We start from the raw sequence: 20,777 nt of genomic DNA on the forward strand, positions 1-20,777 counted from the left end.
TAAGAAGAACATTTCATCCTTTAATATTGAATTGTCTTGCTTGTGTAGGCTAAAGTCAGACCCCTGCAGTTATAGAACATGGAGGTGATGGTTTCATGATCTAAGAGCGCTGGAACCATAAGTTCAAACATGGAACGGCTAATTCAGCTACTTAAGATTTCTGAGATAAAATGTATTGCAGTTTGAGTCTTTTGGCTTAGATATTAAGAACTGAGGTTTTACCTGCTCCGCTTGGATGCTAAAGACTTGATTTTCATAAAGCTGAAGCCTTAACTTTATGCACAACGACAATATTTACATAAGAAAGTCATTTTCATAAAGCTCTTATGGTACTTTTCATAAGGTTGTTCCAGTGACCTAGGCCAAAAATTTCCCCTCCCCAGCATCAGAGGTACCGAAAGGTAGCTGCATTTTTGTGGAGCTGAATGTATATTGTTTGTGAAGTGTTTTGGAACCCTAATGTGTGTTGTGCCATGTTTTGATTATTAAATTTCTTCAGTGAAAGAGAGGTGTGTATGACTAACTTGGCAAAGCCAAAGTAATCTAAAGCATTAAAACAAAAATTATATATTTCCTGACATTGTATGGGTATCTCAGGCTTATAATAAGAAACGTCTGATTTTTAATCAATTTGGTATCAGATCATGTGTTATTTCCAACTAAGTTTTGTGTTGCTGTTGATAGCAATATATATATATATATATATATATATATATATAAAATTTAGGAATATGCTGACAAAACCTTATTATATCTTATAATAGCATTTACTTTATTACAAGATCAACAAAGAAAGAAAATATCAATATTTTCTATGTAAATTTAGATTTATCCATATTCAGGAATAACTATTTTAGCATTTTCTTCTGAGGTATTAGATTTTCACGAGAGCTTTGCAAAATTTGGGTGTATGTCTCTTTTATCTCTATGATTGTTTCACACAAAGTGATATTTTTATGCTATCAGGTAGTATGTTTATGGAAAATTCATCCTAACTTGACAAGTACTGTCAAGTATATTTCTCTTGGAAATTGCCTACAGTGGGGTTTTTTTTGGTCAAGGATCATTTCACTTTGACAAATTGTAATCACTTCCTGCTATATTGTGGCATCTACCTTTGGTTTGTCTGTTTGCCAGTATTTTACTATTGATGCTGTTTTAAAATCTAAATATAATATTTTTTAAAATCCTGTTTTTAAAAACAAAACCTCACTTCTGGTACTGTGGTTAAACTTTGTATACACAATTTTAGCCCTGAGTAAATTTGTGTAGCTGTGTTTAATCCCTTTGAGAAAGGGGACGAGTCTATTGCACAGGTGCTACCAGACCACATTACATAATGGATATAAACTGTGCGATATTTGCATAAATGCAGTTCTCAGCTGAACTGGTTCCTGCTTAGATTTTAGGCAGGGAAAACAAGGATGCTGCAGAACACAATAAAGAATCTTACAAACAGTCCTTACAACAACAACCAGGGCAGTGGCAGCTTAAAAGATCAGCCTGGTCTGGCCAGATGCCCATGATGCCATGACACTACTGAACCACTGCAACAGGAGTATTTTATGGCCTGCCACTAAGGAGACTGACTGGTTTCTTTCTGAATATTAACTGTTTTATTACAATGTTAAACTTTTTTTAAAAATCTGTGATTAAATTCCTGTACAGTACTGTGCCACCACGTTTAAGTAAACTACATTTTCAACTGTTCAGAGAGTTTCTCTATCATGTGTGTAAGAAGGGTCTAGGAGACTTCTTAGTAGGAGATTAAAACTTCCCTCATCCCCCATGCTATGGCAATGACACCATGTCACCTATGGAAACTATTGGGAGCCTCTTGGTGTGACTGGCAAAAGAGGCCACTAATAGGGGCTTCTCCATGTCCATCAGTTGGGTTAAACTGTGGAGCTGTCAGGTCAAGAATACCCAAGTATGCCACTCTAAAGGAAGTCCAGTAGTTAGGGCACAAGTCTAGGACTTGGGAGACCTGGATTAAATTCCTTGCTCTGTTACAGACTTCATGTGAGAGGTTGGTCTCACAGATGCTTAGTATCGCTATGCCTCAGTTACCCATCTGTAAACCTTGCAGGATGTTGTTAGGATAAATACAGTGAAGAGCGTGAGGTGCTCAGATACTAGAGTAATGGAGGCTTGATAACGTGTCTAAGATAGACACTGACAGACCTGATCACAGCTGCCAGGAGCAGATGGGACAGACCAGATCCATCTGGACAGACATTTGAGTTTGTGGGGGAAAAGGGGAGACCCCTCTTTAAGAGACCAACCTTGAGCTGTTTTATAAAATAACATTCATGTAGGAAGGTAAGTTGAGTCTGTACTCAAACTGCTTCTTATTGTGACATTCGAGTGCAACACTATCCTCCTGAACAACCTGCAGGTCCAGAGGAAGGGACTGCGAAATTTGATTGGGGGGGGGGGGGGAGGGGACACATGATTGATGAAGACATTTAAAATTCCAAAATGTCATAAAGCAGGGGTATTTAAGTGATTAGAAACTATGAGTGCTATAGAAACAGACATGTAAGATAGGGAATGTAAAGGAAAGACAGACATTTCGTGGTGGAGAATGGAGGAGAAGAGGCAGATATTAGGAAAAAATATAATCTCCGATTCCGAAGCTTGGGGTCATGTGAGGTTTTTGGAGTCACAAGAAGGTATCAGTTTGAAGAGTATAAGACCAAAAGGTTTTGGACATGTCTGGAGAACGAGTAGCAGCATTAGTACTGCCATCTACAATGTTTTCCTTTCAAATAAAACTTTTTGGCTTATTGCCAAACAGCGAATTGTTTATTACCAATTATTTTATTTTACTTGATTGCCAAACATCAGTGGTTATAGCTGAAGTGGCTGTAGGGTTAACACCAATTGCTCTGTGCAGGGGGTAATCAAGTGGCCAACACATAGTCCCTTCATTTACAATATAGCAGAAAAAATCATGTAACACATTATAAAAAGGGATGTTCTATGATATATACACACTTCTCCCAAGAGCATTATCTGACTGTTTTGAGGAAGCTAAAGGCCTTTCCCATACTAAAATTAATTCACTTCTGCTTTTACACTGATTCTCAAGAATAATTAAAGATAGTCTCCCAATGCCAGTTTCAAATGTGTTAAGTTTTCAGAAGTATTTTTTTAATTGAATCATGATTAATAGCAGCCACAGGCTAGTCATACCAAAAAGGCAAGTTCTCACACTCTGTGATGATAAAGCATTTCATCAGTTTGGAAGAAAGAAAAGAACTACTACCCACAGAGTTGCCACATCACATTATCTGTGCGTTGCTGAACGTTCAGAATCCCACAGCATCCCCAACAGTGATGCGTTACACAAAACAACATTAGAAGTCATTGAAGTGTCAGACAGTGATTTCATCGTGTGTCAGGCCTCCTACTAAAAAAAGTGATTCATCTTTTCAGTGCTGACACCTCAAAGAGTTATTAAGGAAGAAAAGAAATTCATAAACTTTAAATTGAGAAGCGTACTGATATTTTACTCCCAGATAAAGAAAGGGTTATGCAGGTAGTGAGAATGCAGTGGATTCCTCATAGTATTAACCCTTTGTTCTTTTAAAGTGTAGTTCTAACTTTGAAAAGTGACTCTAAAAAAGCAGCATCATGGGGTTTATTGAGATGTTTATTACATCTCAGTGGCTTCCAGATCAATTGTGCTCAATTTACAAGTAAAGATATAGTTTTTTTAACCACCAGCCTTGAAACTCAAATTGGAATGGGAGAGTCAGGCTGTGTTTTCTGGTTTGTGCACTACCACCAGTAATAAAGATTATGTAGGTCAAAGTCAGCCCTTACAATCTATTCATTGATTACAATCCAACCCCCACTGAAGGCAATAGGAGCCTTACCACTGATTTTAATGGAAACTGGATTGGGAGAGAATTTGACCTCCTAATACGAGTTACATAACCTTTCTTTGGTGTTGCATCAGCCAGAACAGAATGCATCTCACCTCCATCTCCCATTTAATACTCACTCTGCAGCGTTAACCCGACTAAAAAATAAGCCAAACTTATTTTTGTCGGGAGAAAGGAGCCTGGATATACACAGAGGAAAGTTTTTAACAGGAGTTTAAAAGGATGGTACCATTTTTACCTAGTCACTTTTTCTTATCGTAACTGCACTTTACAGCTAAACTGACTCATTTATAAAATTCTTTTAAATTAGGTCAAGCTATAATGTAACATCTTTGGGCCTAAAAGTGACACACATCAAGACAAGAATTTTATCCCAACTATTCCTTTTGCTGGAGGGAGAAGAATCAGGTTAGAATGGTAAACTGCCTCTAACACTGGTCATGCTATCAGTAGACTAGATTGGGCTGGCCTGAAAACTGTAGCAAATGCAAGGCCCAAACCCACAGGGTCCAATTCAGGTATTTATCTTGCTGGTGCCTTGATCTGAATGTGAATTCCAGAGATAATATTGCGTTGAATTTAATAGTGGAAGAAAATAAAGTATAAGAGATAATTACCTAAGTTCATATAATAAACCTGTCTGTTCATATTGCATTCCTCCACACAATTTCAATAGTATTAATTGGGCCATCTTGAGTATAAATGAGGTCCAGTCTCTCCATCATTTCTGATTTAGCATGACCTCTTCACTTGGAGTAGTGGAATGTAAGATGTAATATAAGCCAATGAGGATTTGTATTTAGGAACATTTGCATGGCTTTAGGGTAGAATGAAAGGATGATCAAAAAGAAAATATCTAATGCTTAAAACACTTTACCATAAAATCATATTCTTTCTCCCATGTTAAATCAGGTAGAAAAGTATGATAACATTAAAGCCTGATCTAATTTAAATAAATTATTTTCTTGCAAATGTTACAACAATCATTATATCCATCATTTGCCCCCTCTTCTGCACACAGTCTTAATACTCCACTATATCTAGGTACAAAAAAACATTAAAAGGTAAAATGTTATTTTGCAACAGTTGGTAAAAATTGCTCTGAAGTCATTATGGGAGTTTGCACAGCAAACAAAATTCTCATTCTATTCATTCATTCATATTCCATCCACCGCCCCCACTACCAGCCTAGGGTTCCGTCCACCGGTCCCGCTGCCTATCTAGGCTTCCGTCCACCGGCCCCATAAACGTAAAATGTATCAGTGGCACATGAAACTTTAAATTACAGGGAATAAATGAAGACTTAGCACACCACTTCTGAAAGGTTGCCAACCCCTGGTATAGAGAATTCCAATATTTAACACGTCTCCACATTCACACATTTCCCTACAGGAGTACTAATCCCTTGTGGAGGGGATAGTTCAAGATTTATTATTTGTATTGTAGTGGTGCAAAATAAGCAGGATCTCACTGTGGTAGGCACCGTACAAACATAGAACAAAGAGATGGTCCCTGGCCTGGAAGCCTTACAATCTAAAATTAGCTGATCTGAATTTTAAAAACCATTCTCTACGGTATGCAAGCGGAGTCATTTCATGGCACGGATAGGTAAACTGACATATTACTGTTACGATCACATATATTATTACTGGATACATAACTAGGTTACAAGGACAGGTATTTTTAAAATTTACAGGTCATAGTGGAAAGTAGGGTTTTTAATCCGAGTTTCAAGATGACTTTTTAAATTAAATAGAACACAAATATTTGTTCTAAAAACATGGCTATGGAGCAAATGCTGTGTCATCCTGCTCTCTCAGTTGCAGAGGGCTATGACTACAGTAGAACTGAGGCAGTTCCACTGAACAGAGGAAGAGGTAGAATGCTAGAAGTCTACACATGGGCCTGCAGAGCTGCGCATTTAAAAGCGACCCCAAATCAAGAATAATCTGATCAGTATGCTACACTCATCTCTTCATGCTAAGAAGACTTGAAAAAACAAGTTTCTATTGTGAACGGTTATCCATCTACAGACTTAAAACAAAACAATTTTAAAAAATGGGGCTACTCTTATGCTGCATTCCCCATAAGACAATAGTAGAGAACCATTGTCACAGGCATCAGAGAGAGAGAGAGAGAGAGCAAGCACACGCACACAAACAATCTAGTCTACTGGCCAAAGTAAAGAGGAGGAATGGAGTTTGCTGTTGGGCAGAAAGGAGCTGGAACCACTGTGGCCTTGAAAGAAAGCAAACAGCATCTTTCAAAGATAACTATTTGTTCATAGATTGCACAGCAGAAGGCATCATGTAATCTGGCTGGCTGGCATCCTTTACCAAGTGTGATAAAGCTCCTGCTCTACCTTGGTGGGTCTTGCACTTATTGGCAGATTTGCTTGCCTTGGAGCTTCACAGCAGCCCTCAGCTTAGCCACTTTTCTGAATTCACTGTCCAAGTTGACTCCTCTTGTGTCTGACCAGGAGTTGGGAGGTTTGCAGGGGGAACCCAGGCACACCCTCTACTCCGGGTTCCAGCCCAGAGCCCTGTGGAATGCAGCTGTCTAGAGTGCTTCCTTGAACAGCTGTGTGACAGCTACAACTCCCTGGGCTACTTCCCCATGGCCTCCTCCCAACACCTTCTTTATCCTCACCACAGGACCTTCCTCCTGGTGTCTGATAATGCTTGTACTCCTCAGTCCTCCAACAGTCCATGTTCTCACTCCTAGTACCTCTTACTCCCAGCTCCTCCCTCTCACACACACCACAAACTGAAGTGAGCTCCTTTTTAAAACCCAGGTGCCCTGATTAGCCTGCCTTAATTGATTCTAGCAGCTTCTTGATTGGCTGCAGGTGTTCTAATCAGCCTGTCTTAATTGGCTCCAGAAGGTTCCTGATTGTTGTAAAACTTTCCCTGTTACCTTAGTCAGGGAAAAGGGACCTGGTTAATCGGGGACCAATAACTCCCCCTTTAATTGCTCTCCTGTAGGCCTCTGGCCTAGAGAGAGAAGGAGGGAGAGAGCTGCTTCTCTTTCTCCTGCTCGGCCCTGGGCTCTCCCTGCTGCTCCAGCTGCTCCTCTGGCTAGGCTAGACACCATCCCCGTTCTCTGCTAGTTGGTTGCTGACCGGCTGCTAGACCTCCCCCCACCCCACCCTTTAGGTGCTGCTACTGCTCCAACTGCAGCCCCTTGGGTGGGGCGGTGCCTGCTGGCCTGCTCCCCAGAAGGGGGGAGTGAGGGACCCCAGCTGTTGCTGTTGTGGATATCACCACCTGAGAGGGGTCCTTTCTGCCTGCCTGGACCACCACCTGAAGTTCCTGGAGCTGCTGCTGTGGAGGTTACTGCCCGGAGCTGCTGAAGCCCCGAGGAGGAGGAGAAGAAGAGGACCATCTACCGGTAGGGGAGCACCAAGAGACTTTGCAGACCACTGTGGAGGGGGCCTTAAGACTGAGTATCTTTCAAACTGCTCTTGTGGTGGGGGGTCTTGACTGTGTTTGTAGGGACACAGAGGGTGTGGTGTGGAGCTGCCCCCCGATCCATCTGTGTGTCCTCCCCAACCTCCACCACAACCACTGCCCCCTCCACCACCCCCACTGCCTGTTTACTATCTGCCTCAGCTCCTGCTTGTGGACTCAGCTGCTTGCTTGGCTTGCCACACCCTGATTCCACCTTTTAGGCCAGAAGCAGCAGCCAGCCTAAACAGACTCTTTGTGCAAGTGCACGTGCGCGCCCCCCCCCCCCCCCCCCCGGACTGCCCACCTCACAGCTTTTCCCCCTTGCTACCTGCCCCCTTTGCCCCAGCCCCCTTACTAGCTTCAGTTTGTTTGCCCTGCCCCTATTTCCTCTACAGCCTTTGTTTGTTTGCTCCGCCCCAGCCTTTGAAGCTAGCCCCTTGGTTTCCCTGCCCTAACTCCAGCCCGCTCAGCCCCTTGCTCCGTGCGCCTATGCCCCCTCCCATGCGCTTGTGCCACTCCCCATTTTAGTTTAAACCCTCTTCACTGCACCCCCAATGCTGTTGTATTCCCCACCCCCCCTTAGTGCAGCTAGAGGAGCCGGAATTCCACTCCGTGTCGGTGACTGACCCCTAACCCCTGTTTTGTCCCCTCGTCCAGCCCACCCCTTTTGTCACCATCCTCCCCTGCCTGCAGCCTAGTGGGGAGGAGTGGTCAACCTGCTTTCCCTTTCCCCTTCTCCTTCTGGTGTCTCCCCTTCCCTCCCCGCTCACGATGGTGGGGGACGAGACGGGTGGGGCCCCTCCATCAGCCCCAGCTACCCCTCCCCCGCCTGCCCCTCCGTCACCCCCCCAAGCCTCTACCTCCACTGCTGAACCACCTGCCACCGCACCCACAGTGACCTCCGCTGCTGCCACGTCCCTCCCCCCCTCAGATTCTGGGGGAGCCCCCCAGCCGGCGGGAAAGGCCAGGGAAAGAAGAAGGGGAAGGGCCCCGCTAAAAAGACCAGGCCCTCCATGGCAGGGGCTGCCCCCACAGCCGTGGCCTCGTCATCGACCGCAGAGCCCCTCCCCGCAGTTCCCTCCACCAGCTCTGTGAGTGCCCCTCCCCCGGGCCCCAGGACATATGCCCGGGCGGTGGCAGGTTCCCCCTTGCCTGCTGCCTCGTCACCTCGCCCACCCACTGCCTCCGCTACCATCTATAGTGGCCGGGGCCCCTTTCCCACCATGACCAGGAAGCACGGCGTCCGTTGCCTCCTGGTGCCCGCCTTGCCCCACGTGGAGACATATGTGCTGGCGTTGGCGATGGCAGTGGGGCCCACGGCCATTGTGGCGGCCTCCAAAATGTACGGAAAGGTCGTCTTCTTCTTAGCATCGGAGGCCGCCGCCCAGGCGGCGGTGGAGAGGGGCCTGGCGGTGGGGGGGGTGTTCGTCCCCCTGGAGCCGCTAGAGGACCTGGGCGTCCGCCTGGTCCTGACCTCCGTCCCTCCCTTTCTTCCCAATGCCGCCCTGTTACCCACCCTCTCCACCCTGGGGAAACCCATCTCTGTCCTGAGCCCTCTCCCATTGGGCTGCAAAGACCTCGCCCTCTGCCACGTCCTCTCATTCCACCAGCAAGTGCAGCTTCAACTGCCGCCGGCGGCACGTGACGGAGAGGCGCTCGAGGGGTCCTTCCTGGTCCCCTACCAGGGGGCCCATTACCGGGTGCATTACTCTACGGGGGAGGCTACCTCTGCCGGGCGATGGGGCACGTCCGGAGGGACTCCCCTTGGCCCGGCAAGGAGGGGCATCCGGGACCCCTGAGCACCGGCAGGACACCAGCCCCGTCATCGCCTGCACCCCTAGCTGCCCGACCCCCAAAGCCACCCCTCCTCCTTCCCAGAGTACCACTGCTCCCGCTCGGGCCCAAGGGACACCTCCCCCACTATGCCCAGATGAGTGGGAGAGCCCCGCCCCTGCTGCTTGCAATCTGGTGGGGCCTGTGGAGGAGGGTGCAGCAGGGACACTGCTGGGCATGGGAGAGGGCCCGCCCCAGGGGGAAACCTCCCTCCCTCATGTTGCCTCACCGTTACCCCCCCTGAGTCCCTGAGCCATCGCCTCTGCCCCCTGACACGACCTCTGCTAGCCAGTCCCTGGCTAATGCCATGGAGGGCTGGGCCCTAGTCCAGGGAAAGTGGGGCAAGCGGAAGGCTCGAGCTCCACTCCTCCCATCCGATGCAGAGGCCCTCCAGAAGACCAGGAAGGGGGGCACTGATGCCGAGCCTTCCGCCTTGCCCTCGAGTGTATTCCATCCACCGGTGCCAGCTGGGGAAGACGTGGCAGCACCAGGAAGGTAGTATCTCCCCTTCATGGGGGTCCCTCCCCTCCGAGACCCCCGAGGGAGCCCCTTCTGCCCTGGTACCATCCGAAGCCCCTGTGAGCCCCGAGGCGACCGTCAGGTGCCAGCGGGGAGAACTCCGGGGTGGCAGAAAGCGATCTCCCCTCCATATACGAGGAGATCGAGGCCCTGGGTCTGACCCCGGTCACCCAGGGGAAGGACGACCCTATGCCAGCAGGCCTCGATCTGGGTGACATCACTCCAGCCCCCCTTTTCCCATGCTCACTCCCCCTAACCATTGCTTCCGCTCCCACCTCCGAGGAGCCCCTGGACTCCTCCATCAACCCAGCTGCAGATGGCACCCCGCTGACGACCACCGAGCCTGTTCAGGCGACAGCCAGTGCCATGCGGCCGGGACCCGAGCCACCAGGGGCACCCCTCGTGGGTGTGGAGCAAGCGACTTCCTTCCCGGGTGGGGGCCCTACAGAAGATAGTCCACCTCCTGATGCCGTGGACCCACACAAATGAGGGTCATTCTTGTCAGTTGCCAGCTTGTGCAGATCAAGGAGCCTTATTGCCGAAGAAGGGGGACCTCCGCGATTTACGAAATTGTTGTCCCATCTCGCTCCTCAGCACAGTCTACAAAGTCGTGGCAAAAGCAATCTCGCTGCGGCTAGGGTCCGTGCTGGCGGACGTGGTCCACCCAGACCAGACCTACGCTGTCCCGGGCCACAGCATTTTTGACAACCTATATCTGGTCCAGGACCTTTTGGAACTCGGGTGTAGGGATGGTCTGTCATTCGCCCTCCTGTCCTTGGATCAAGAGAAGGCGTTCGACAGGGTGGATCACGGGTATCTCCTGAACACTCTGCGAGCGTTTGCCTTCGAACCCCAGTTTATGGGTTTTCTCCGGGTGCTGTATGCCTCTGCAGAGTGTCTGGTCAGGCTCAACTGGACCCTGACCGAACCGGTCAGCTTCGGGCGAGGAGTATGGCAGGGGGGCCCCCTCTCAGGCCAGCTGTACGCTCTGGCGATCAAGCCCTTCCTCTGTCTCCTCCACAGGAGGTTGGTGGGGTTGGTGCTGTGGGAGCCAGAGCTGCGGCTGGTCCTGTCGGCGTACGCCATGCTTCTCGTGGTCCAGGATCTGGGCGACTTGGCGCAGGTGGAGGCTTGCCAGGCCATCTATTTGGCAGCCTCCTCCGCCCGGGTCAACTGGGTCAAGAGCTCTGGCCTGGTGGTCGGGGACGGCCGGCAGGCGAGCTCCCTCCCACCTGCGCTTCAGGCCATCTGGTGGAGCGCGGGTCCGCTGCTCTATCTCGGCGTTTGCCTTTCTGCCACGCATCCCTCTCCGCCAGAGAACTGGCACGATTTAGAGGGCGGGGTGATAGAGCGGATCCGGAAATGGACAGGACTACTCTGGTGCCTCTCCCTTCAAGGGAGAGCGCTGGTGCTTAATCAACTAGTCCTGTCCATGCTCTGGTACCGGCTCAACACCCTGGGCCCAGCCCTGGGTTTCCTGGCCAACCTCTGGACATCGATTCTGGAGTTCTTTTGGTCAGGACTGCACTGGGTCCCTCAGGGGTTCTCCATCTACCCCTGGAGGAGGGAGGGCAGGGCCTGAAGTGTCTGCACACTCAGGTCCATGTCTTCCGCCTCCAGGCCCTGCAGAGACTCCTTTATGGTGCAGGTTGTCCGGCGTGGAGCATACTGGCGCACGCCTTCCTGCGCCGCTTCCGAGGGCTCCGATACGACTAGCAGCTCCTTTATCTCCATCCGAGAGGTCTTCCGCGAGACCTCTCTGGGCTGCCGGTCTTCTACCAGGACCTCCTCCGGACCTGGAAGCTGCTTTCAAAGACCAAGTCCTTGGCAGCCACCTAGGGGGCAGATCTCCTCATGGAGCCCCTGCTACACAACCCCCAGCTTTGCGTGCAGGTGGCAGAGTCCCCCTCGATGTGCCAGAGGTTGGTCCTGGCAGAAGTCACAAGAGTCGGAGACCTCCTGGACTACGACCGGGGAGACTGGCTGGATCTCCTGATGCTCGCTCAGCACATGGGGCTCTCCAGACCTCATATTCCCAGACACGTAATCCAGGAGGTGAGGGCCGCTTTGCCACCCGCTGCTCAGGTTTACCTCGACTGGGTCCTGCACGAGGGCACACTCCGCCCACCCTCCACCCCAGGCCCGCCGGACCTTTTCATCAGGCCCCTGCCCCATGGACCCAATTGACCCCCCCCGCGACCCCTTCACCGTGAGCCAGCTGCAGCCAGTCTGCTTCCAGACCGCACCAAGGAAACATCTATACACGCACGTGCTCCATACCCTTCACTCCCTTACCCTTGTTTCCCTCCCCGATACAAAATGGTGGGACCTTCTGCCACCTTTAGAGGGTGAGGAGCCCCAGTGGGTCAGCCTATATTCCACCTTGATCCCAAGGCCTGCCGGGGATATCAGTTGGCGGCTCCTTCACGGAGCCGTGAGCACGGACGTGTACTTGGCACAGTTCGCTCCTATCCCAGACACCTGCCCCTTTTGTGGCGTGAGGGAAACCCTGGCACACATATTTGGAGTGTGCCAGGCTGCAGCCCCTATTCCAGCTCCTCACCAATACTTTATTACACTTTTGGTACTACTTTTCCCCTCCCCTTCTCATTTATACGCTCCCTCTCCACGGCCCCACAAAGTCACGGGATCTCCTGGTCAACCTCCTCCTGGCCCTAGCTAAAATGGCCATCTATAAAACCAGAGTGAGGAGGTTGGTCGATGGAGTCTCCTGTGACTGTGGGGCCTATTTCCGATCCTCTGTCCATTCACTTATCTGGACAGAGTTCCTCTGGGCGGCGTCCACTGACTCCCTTGACGCCACTGAGGAGCAGTGGGCGCTGTCTGGCGTTCTCTGCTCGGTGTCCCCATCCGGTTCCCTTCGTTTGACCCTTTGACCACACTCCTGTTCCTGTTATTTCATTAGTTGTCCCCCCCTGTTTATTTGGTGTCCAGGTCCTGTGGATCCCCCTCTTAGGCTGGAGGGGGGGATCCTTTAGCACTTCCCGGATACCAATAGGATTACTCTCCTATAGCCATCTGGCCCGACCCTGTCACACAAGGTACTGAGTAGAGTGCCTTTTTGGCACATTGTGTCTGCACCAGTGAAGGAAGCGAGTCTGAAACTATACCCAAATCCCTCAAAACGTTATAATTGTTCTGCTGTGACTTTGCTGGGCTGGCCTTCTTTCTTTTGTTTTAATTTTCATTTGGCTTTCATTGCTACCTTCTTATGCCCAATATCATAGTCTACACCACTTGACAGTGAAGATTCAATTTGATTTTAAAGAGGATCTCTCTGTGCCAGCCTATATTTTACAATCAGTGAACAAGCTCAAGGAAGCAAGGTTCCTAAAATATCCCGACTTTTATATTTTCACCCTTTCTTCAGTAAAGCATTTCAGAAAATAAGTCTTACCAATTCTCGTAAAACTTGAAAGTGCTAACCTGAATATCTTGATAGCAGCAGATAATGTCCTCAGAAGCAGCTGGACTCTCACCTTAGCCTCTGACACTGAGGCACTGCATCAGCATCAACTGTGTTTTAATACCTTAACGTGACAGAAGAAATAACATGAGCTGAACAAAAACTATAGTGTGATTTCTAGCAAAATAAATTTGAGTGCATTATCAACAGACATTTTAAAAACCATACATACAAGTGGATAGCATTCACAAAGGCTCTTAAGCAAAGTAAGCAGTCATGGGATAAGAGGGAAGGTTCTCTCAGGGACTGGTAACTGGTTAAAAGATAGGAAACAAAGGGTAGAAATAAATGGCCAGTTTTCAGAATGGAGAGAGGTAAATAATGGTGTCCCCCAGGTGTCCGTACTGGGCCCAGTCCTATATAACATATTCATAAATGATCTGGTAAATTCAGTGTTGATAAATGCAACGTAATGCTCATTGGAAAGCATAATCCCAACTATACATATAAAATCATGGCGTCTAAATTAGCTGTTACCACTCAAGAAAGAGATCTTGGAGTCATTGTGGATAGTTCTCTGAAAAATCCACTCAATGTGCAGCGGCAGTCAAAAAAGCGAACAGAATGTTGGGAATCATTAAGAAAGGGATAGATAATAAGACAGAAAATATCATATTGCCTCTATATAATCCATGGTATGCCCATATCTTGAATACTGCATGCAGATGTGGTCCCCTCATCTCAAAAGAGATATATTGGAATTGGAAAAGGTTCAGAAAAGGTCAACAAAAATGATTAGAGGTATGGAATGGCTGCCGTATGAGGAGAAATTAATAAGACTGGGACTTTTCAGGTTGGAAAAGAGACGACTTACAGGGGGATATGATAGAGGTCTATAAAATCATGACTGGTGTGGAGAAAGTAAATAAGGAAGTATTTATTTCTTCTCATAACACAAGAACTAGAGGCCACCAAATGAAATTAATAGGCAGCAGGTTTAAAACAAAAGGAAGTATTTTTTTCATACAACGCACAGTCAACCTGTGGAACGCCTAGCCAGAGGATGTTGTGAAGGCCAAGACTATAACAGGGTTCAAAAACAAACTAGATAAATTCATTGAGGATAGGTCCATCAATGGCTATGAGCCAGGACGGGCAGGGATGGTGTCCCTAGCCTCTGTTTGCCAGAAGCTGAGAATGGGCGACAGGGGATGGATCACTTGATGATTACCTGTTCTGTTCATTCCTTCTGGGGCACGTGGCATTGGCCGCTGTTGGAAGACAGAATACTGGGCTAGATGGAGCTTTGGTCTGATTCAGTATGGCTGTTCTTATGTAAGCCAGTACATTTAAGAGTTTGGTTAATGTAATGGAAACTGCTATTGGTATGTATTATAATCGGGTATCAGAGGCAAAAGTTAAACTTACACCCAAGTTTATGGACCACAGGAGCTAAGTACATATTAACAAGACCAATGCTTTCCTTACATCATTTACATGTAGATCCTGATCCCTATCTATCAGTTCCCAACTTAATGTCTTGATCCTGCTAGGTGTTGAACTCCCTCAATTCCCAATGAAGTTAATGGGAGCTGAGGGTGTTCAGCACCTGGCAGCATCAGGCCTTAAATGAGCAGCTGACACAAACAATCAGTTGTTTGGCAAATCTCACGATGACTAAAACAGCCATTTGTTCCATTTGGTCTTTTCAACAGAAGCCCCCACAATCTGAGCGTACAGGCTTATTTTTGTGTATAAAATTGATAGTTTATTAAAACATTTCATAGCCTCCACTGCACTAGGTATTAATTACACCCTATTGCACATAAGAAATTTTGAAGGACAAGCTTAACTTTTATCTTTAGATACAACATAAAGGCATTATGAAGGCTAACTGTAGGCTAGTACCAGTGGACGCAATGCTAGTAGAAGTACCCGCAGCAGTTCCAAGTAGACTTTATTTCAGCAAAGAAGTCTTCCTCATTTTAAATTGAACAATTATTATTCTGTTGCATATGAACTACTATCCCTAGATGAATTATCTAATCATAAGGTAGAAAATGAAAGGTAGAGGGCTTCATTGCATAGCATACACTACTGTATCTTGGAAAACATTACTGCTATAACCCCTTATGCATGAGAGAAGTAGAACTTCCTTGCATCAGTTCTTATAAGAATATCAGATATATGAATAACAAGTTGTAGTTTAGCAGCTTTCCCCATAACTTTTTTTGCTTTATAGTTTGTAAAATATATGTAGTACAGTTATAAATCTCATGTAACATAATAAACTTTATATGTATACATATTACACACAGAAAACTATATTGAAAGAATGTTAAGGTTGCAAAGTCAGGCACTCAAAAATTAGGAAATGACGGAATTTAGATTGCCTGGGCAACCTTAATTTGCCTCCTTTGTGCATATGTATTATGACACAGTCTTTAATTGCACGATCACATACTATTTTTTCCCTTGTTGTGCTCATTCACTGCACAAGAAGGCCCTGCTCTGGAGAGGAATCAGTGTTCTAAAGTGAAAGAGGCTGTAGTCTCCAGGGCAGCATTCCCCTGTTTTAACCATGAGATCATGCTATTCTTTCTGTAGTCCTCAGCAAGTTTGTGTGTAGATAAAGCCCAAATGGAGAATTTCCTGTCCTCAAAGGTCCTTCATTCTCCCCTTCTGAAGTCTCCTCAAAGGTCTTTCTTTCTCTGCTTTTGAAGTCTGAACAGTTAGTTGCCTCTCTGAAACTGTAGTTCTACCTTATCCTTTCTTGATTCCTCAAGACAGAAGGCCATCAGGGACAAAACATACAGTGAGGTTATGCCCACAGTCTAGACAACAAACTCGAATGAGATCTTAAAGTAACTGAGAAAATGTTGACCTTATAAAAGCCTGAATACAAAGATGGCTGCCAAAAGGGCAGTTAAACTATTAGTCTCGAAGAAGAAATTGTCTCTGCTTGTTGCCTAGCAAAGTTCTGTCCTCCCGAACATGAAACAAAAATGTATGAATCATGAATGGTGTGGTATAAAGGTTTTACCAGCATGAGTTTGGGATGTTAGAGTTACTCACAGGTGAGTTATGCTGGCCACCCCACACAAGTGCTATTAAAACACTTATCCCACAGCATGCCATCATGTACTCTGTATGTCATATTACAGAAAAACTACGCTAGGAATATTTTAGAGTTTAAAAAAAGTTGGGGCTTTATTTCTTAAACCCTATACCTGTAAACCTAGTTGCCTTAGTTATAATAAATTCAGCTAAACAGAACTGAGAGAAAGCCATTAAAACCCTCTAAAAATGACCAAAAATAGTTTTTCTAAGCCTAAAAAGTCACAATTTTCAGATCTGATGTTTTGGGACCTCCCAGGGTTAGAAGTGAATGTACCCCAGTGGGAATCTGGAAAACCACCTTTTCCAATTATCTAAAGTTCTTGTCTCTAGCCTTACAGGAGCTTGAGATGTCAGACTTTAAAGTTACATCTATTTTAGGTATAGAAAACCCATTCATTTTGGGCAGCCATAATTTGGGGAAAATATGCTACATTTTGGGGATAGGTATCCAGAAGTCATTTGTATGAAGTGGTAATCGGCCATCTGTTCACAAACAATCACAGATTACCCTGGATACAAGATTCCTTTTATGGCTAGGAAAATCTGGCATCAGGCCCTTTGTTTCAAGGCTGGTGAGTTATCACATGAATTCAGCCCATGTTCTTTCTGCCTCTCCTGTACTGGTTATACCAGTTTTATATTGTAGGAGAAACCAGAAAATGACTGCTTGGGTTTGTAGCTCATCTGACTGTGTTGCTATATATACCATGACCCTATCCATTGGCTCACTGAAAAATCATGCCCCAGAACTTTAAGGGTACCAGTAAATATTTTGCCTATTTGCCTTCCAAGTTCAAAGACACATCAGAGCACATGACCCAGGCTGAAAAATGAAATGAAGCACTTCCATAGATGAGGTGGACAAGGCTTTCTTCAGGCAACTAACAAAAGTTACTAGATCACAGACCCTGGTTCTCATGGGGGACTTGAATCACCCCGATATCTGCTAGGAGAGCAATATAGCAGTGAACAGACAATCCAGGAAGTTTTTGGAAAGTGTAGGGGACAATTTCCTGGTGAAAGTCCTGGATGAAACAACTGGGGCAGAGTTCTTCTTGACCTGCTGCTCACAAACAGGGAAGAATTAGTAGGGGAAGCAAAAGTGGATGGGAACCTGAGAGGGAGTGACCATGAGATAGTCGAGTTCAGGATCCTGACACAAGGAAGAAAGGAGAACAGCAGAATATGGACCCTGGACTTCAGAAAAGCAGATTTTTGACTCCCTCAGGGAACCGATGGGCAGGGTCCTCTGGGAGAATAACATGGGGGGAGGGGGGAAGGAGTCCAGGAGAGCTGGCTGTATTTTAAAGAATCCTTATTGAGGTTGCAGGAACAAATCATCCCGATGTGTAGAAAGAATAGTAAATATGGTAGGCGACCAGCTTGGCTTAACAGTGAAATCCTTGCTGATCTTAAACACAAAAAAGAAGCTTGCAATAAGTGGAAGATTGGACAAATGACCAGGGAGGAGTATAAAAATATTGCTCAGGCATGCAGGAGTGAAATCAGGAAGGCCAAATCGCATGTGGCGTTGCAGCTAGCAAGGGGTGTTAAGAGTAACAAGAAGGGTTTCTGCAGGTACTGTATATTAGCAACAAGGAGGTGGTCAAGGAAAATGTGGGCCCCTTACTGAATGGGGGAGGCAACCTAGTGACAGAGGATGTGGAAAAAGCTAATGTACTCAATGCTTTTTTTGCCTCTGTCTTCACGAACAAGGTCAGCTCCCAGACTACTGCACTGGGCAGCACAGTAAGGGAAGGAGGTGACCAGCCCTCTGTGGAGAAAGAAGTGGTTCAGGACTATTTAGAAAAGCTGGACGAGCACAAGTCCATGGGGCCGGATACACTGCGTGCAAGGGTGCTAAAGGAGTTGGCGGATGTGATTGCAGAGCCATTGGCCATTATCTTTGAAAACTCATGGTGAGCAGGAGAGGTCCCGGATGACTGGAAAAAGGCTAATATAGTGCCCATCTTTAAAAAAGGGAAGGAGGAGGATCTAGAGAAATACAGGCCAGTCAGCCTCACCTCAGTCCCTGGAAAAATCATGGAGCAGGTCTTCAAGGGATCAATTTTGAAGCACTTAAAGGAGAGGAAAGTGATCAGGAACAGTCAGCATGGATTCACCAAGGGCAAGTCATGCCTGACTAACCTAATTGCCTTCTAAAATGAGAACTGGCTCTGTGGATGAGGAGAAAGTGGTGGACGTGTTATTCCTTGACTTTAGCAAAGCTTTTGACACAGTCTCCCACAGTATTCTTGCCAGCAAGTTAAAGAAGTATGGGCTGGATGAATGGACTATAAGGTGGATAGAAAGTTGGCTAGATCATCGGGCTCAACGGGTAGTGATCAATGGCTCCATGTCTAGTTGGTGGCTGGTATCAAGCGGAATGCCCCCAGGATCAGTCCTGGGGACGGTTTTGTTCAATATCTTCATTAATGATGTGGAGGATGGCATGGGTTGCACCCTCAGCAAGTTTACAGATGATACTAAACTGGGAGGAGTGGTAGATATGCTGAAGGGTAGGGATAGGATACAGAGGGGCCTAGACAAATTAGAGATTGGGCCAAAAGAAATCTGAGGAGGTTCAACAAGGACAAGTACAGAGTCCTGTACTTAGGATGGAAGAATCCCATGCACTGCTACAGACTAGGAACCGAGTGGCTAGGCAGCAATTCTGCAGAAAAAGACCTAGGAGTTACGGTGGACGAGAAGCTGGATATGAGTCAACAGGGTACTCTTGTTGCCAAGAAGGCTAATGGCATTTGGGGCTGTATAAGTAGGAGCATTGCCAGCAGATCAAGGGACGTGATCGTTCCCCTCTATTTGGCATTGGTGAGGCCTCATCTGGAGTACTGTGTCCAGTTTTGGGCCCCACGCTACAAGAAGGATGTGGAAAAATTGGAAAGAGTCCAGTGGAGGGCAACAAAAATGATTAGGGGGCTGAAGCACATGGGAGAGGAGAGGCTGCGGGAACTAGGATTATTTCATCTGCAGAATGAGGGGGGGTTTGATAGCTGCTTTCAATTACCTGAAAGGGCGTTCCAAAGAGGATGGAAGTAGACTGTTCTCAGTGGTATCAGATGACAGAACAAGGAATAATGGTCTCAAGTTGCAGTGGGGGAGGTTTAGGTTGGATATTAGGAAAAACTTTTTCACAAGGAGGGTGGTGAAGCACTGGAATGGGTTACCTAGGGTGGTGGTGGAATCTCCTTCCTTAGAGGTTTTTAGGGTCCGGCTTGACAAAACCCTGGCTGGGATAATTTAGTTGGGGATTGGTCCTGCTTTTAGCAGGGGGTTGGACTAGATGACTGCTGAGATCCCTTCCAACCCTGATATTCTATGTCAGCTATGAATAATTCTCTTTTGTAAAGAGGCCATGGATCTTTTTCTAGGGTCTTTGAAATAGATTCTGTCCATCTCAGGGCTGCCCTCCAGCATCAATTCGCTGTAGAGGTACCATTGAAGTTTCTGCTTAGTGAAGAATCGACTCACCTCTCAACAGGATCCTTGGATATAAAACTGTTCTATGTGGAAATAATCCTATTTCACTATGGAAGAAAGAGCTACATCTGCCTTAAAGGTAACCAGATAATATTGGTTTTGCTTTACATTATAAAAATGTGTTGCCTGCCTACTCAAGCACTTAGATTTTGTGGGGAATTCCCATTTAGATCTGGTTGGATTCTCCCATACCAAGTAGAGAGGAGTATCTGGACCTAGTTTTGACCCAGAGAGAAAATATTTTCTTGTTTTCCTCTCTTGCTCTGGTGACTGAAAAGCTCATGTAAGCACTGTCTCAAAACAGCCTAGAGCAAAGAGCTCATCTTGTACCTGCCTCCCTCCGGCCTCTGGCTCCAGTTCAGAAAGCTGTTCTTCCAACAGAGGACTTCAAGACTCACATTGCTTACTATATTTGACGTGCTCTCTTTTTTTCCTCTCAAAGCTACTGTGCCTGGAATTATCAGGTACAGAAGAGTCCAACGAGCATAAGGGTCTTCTCCTTTTGTATCTTGTCTTTCAAGAGACTAGTGCCATTTAAAGGTCATATCCTTCAGAGAGTGGAGCTTATGCCCTGCCAGTGATTGACAGATCTGGTTCTGCCACCAAGGTTGCAAGCAATAGTTGAAACCCAGTGTAGAACATACTGATCTTGCTGAAGAAGAAACTCAACTTTCAGATTTCTGCATAATTGGAAGTCATAAAAATAGCTTATGATAAATAGATTTGATCTAGAAATCAATGAGACACAAACATGGAACTCCACAATGCCATTTTTTTTGTCACTTTTCAAACACCTCCAAGGCAGAATAATTTGATGGTAGCTAGGACTAAGCTCACTATCAAGTTAAGGCATCCATGGGAGCCCCTGATCAAATTGAGTGGCAGCCACTAATGTCAAACCAACTGCATGATATTGTTCAAACCAACTGCATGATATGGACTACACAGTCACTGTATCGCTGTTTAATAAATCATTTTTGTAAAACAATCTACTTTAAGTATTTATAGCAAGTCAGTCAACACAGTACTGAGGTG

General features: G+C 46.5%; 1 long non-coding RNA gene across 1 annotated transcript in view; it reads right to left on the reverse strand.

Moving 5' to 3' along the window:
- Positions 1–20,777, reverse strand: part of LOC119565622 — a 65,900-nt gene that overhangs the window by 41,968 nt on the left and 3,155 nt on the right. The window contains exon 2 of the long non-coding RNA XR_006288134.1: positions 13,142–13,245. This is a non-coding gene — a long non-coding RNA (uncharacterized LOC119565622). The remainder of the gene's footprint in view (positions 1–13,141; positions 13,246–20,777) is intronic.

This window comes from Chelonia mydas, chromosome 2, assembly GCF_015237465.2.
Source record: "Chelonia mydas isolate rCheMyd1 chromosome 2, rCheMyd1.pri.v2, whole genome shotgun sequence".
In the NCBI taxonomy this organism is placed as follows: domain Eukaryota; kingdom Metazoa; phylum Chordata; order Testudines; family Cheloniidae; genus Chelonia; species Chelonia mydas.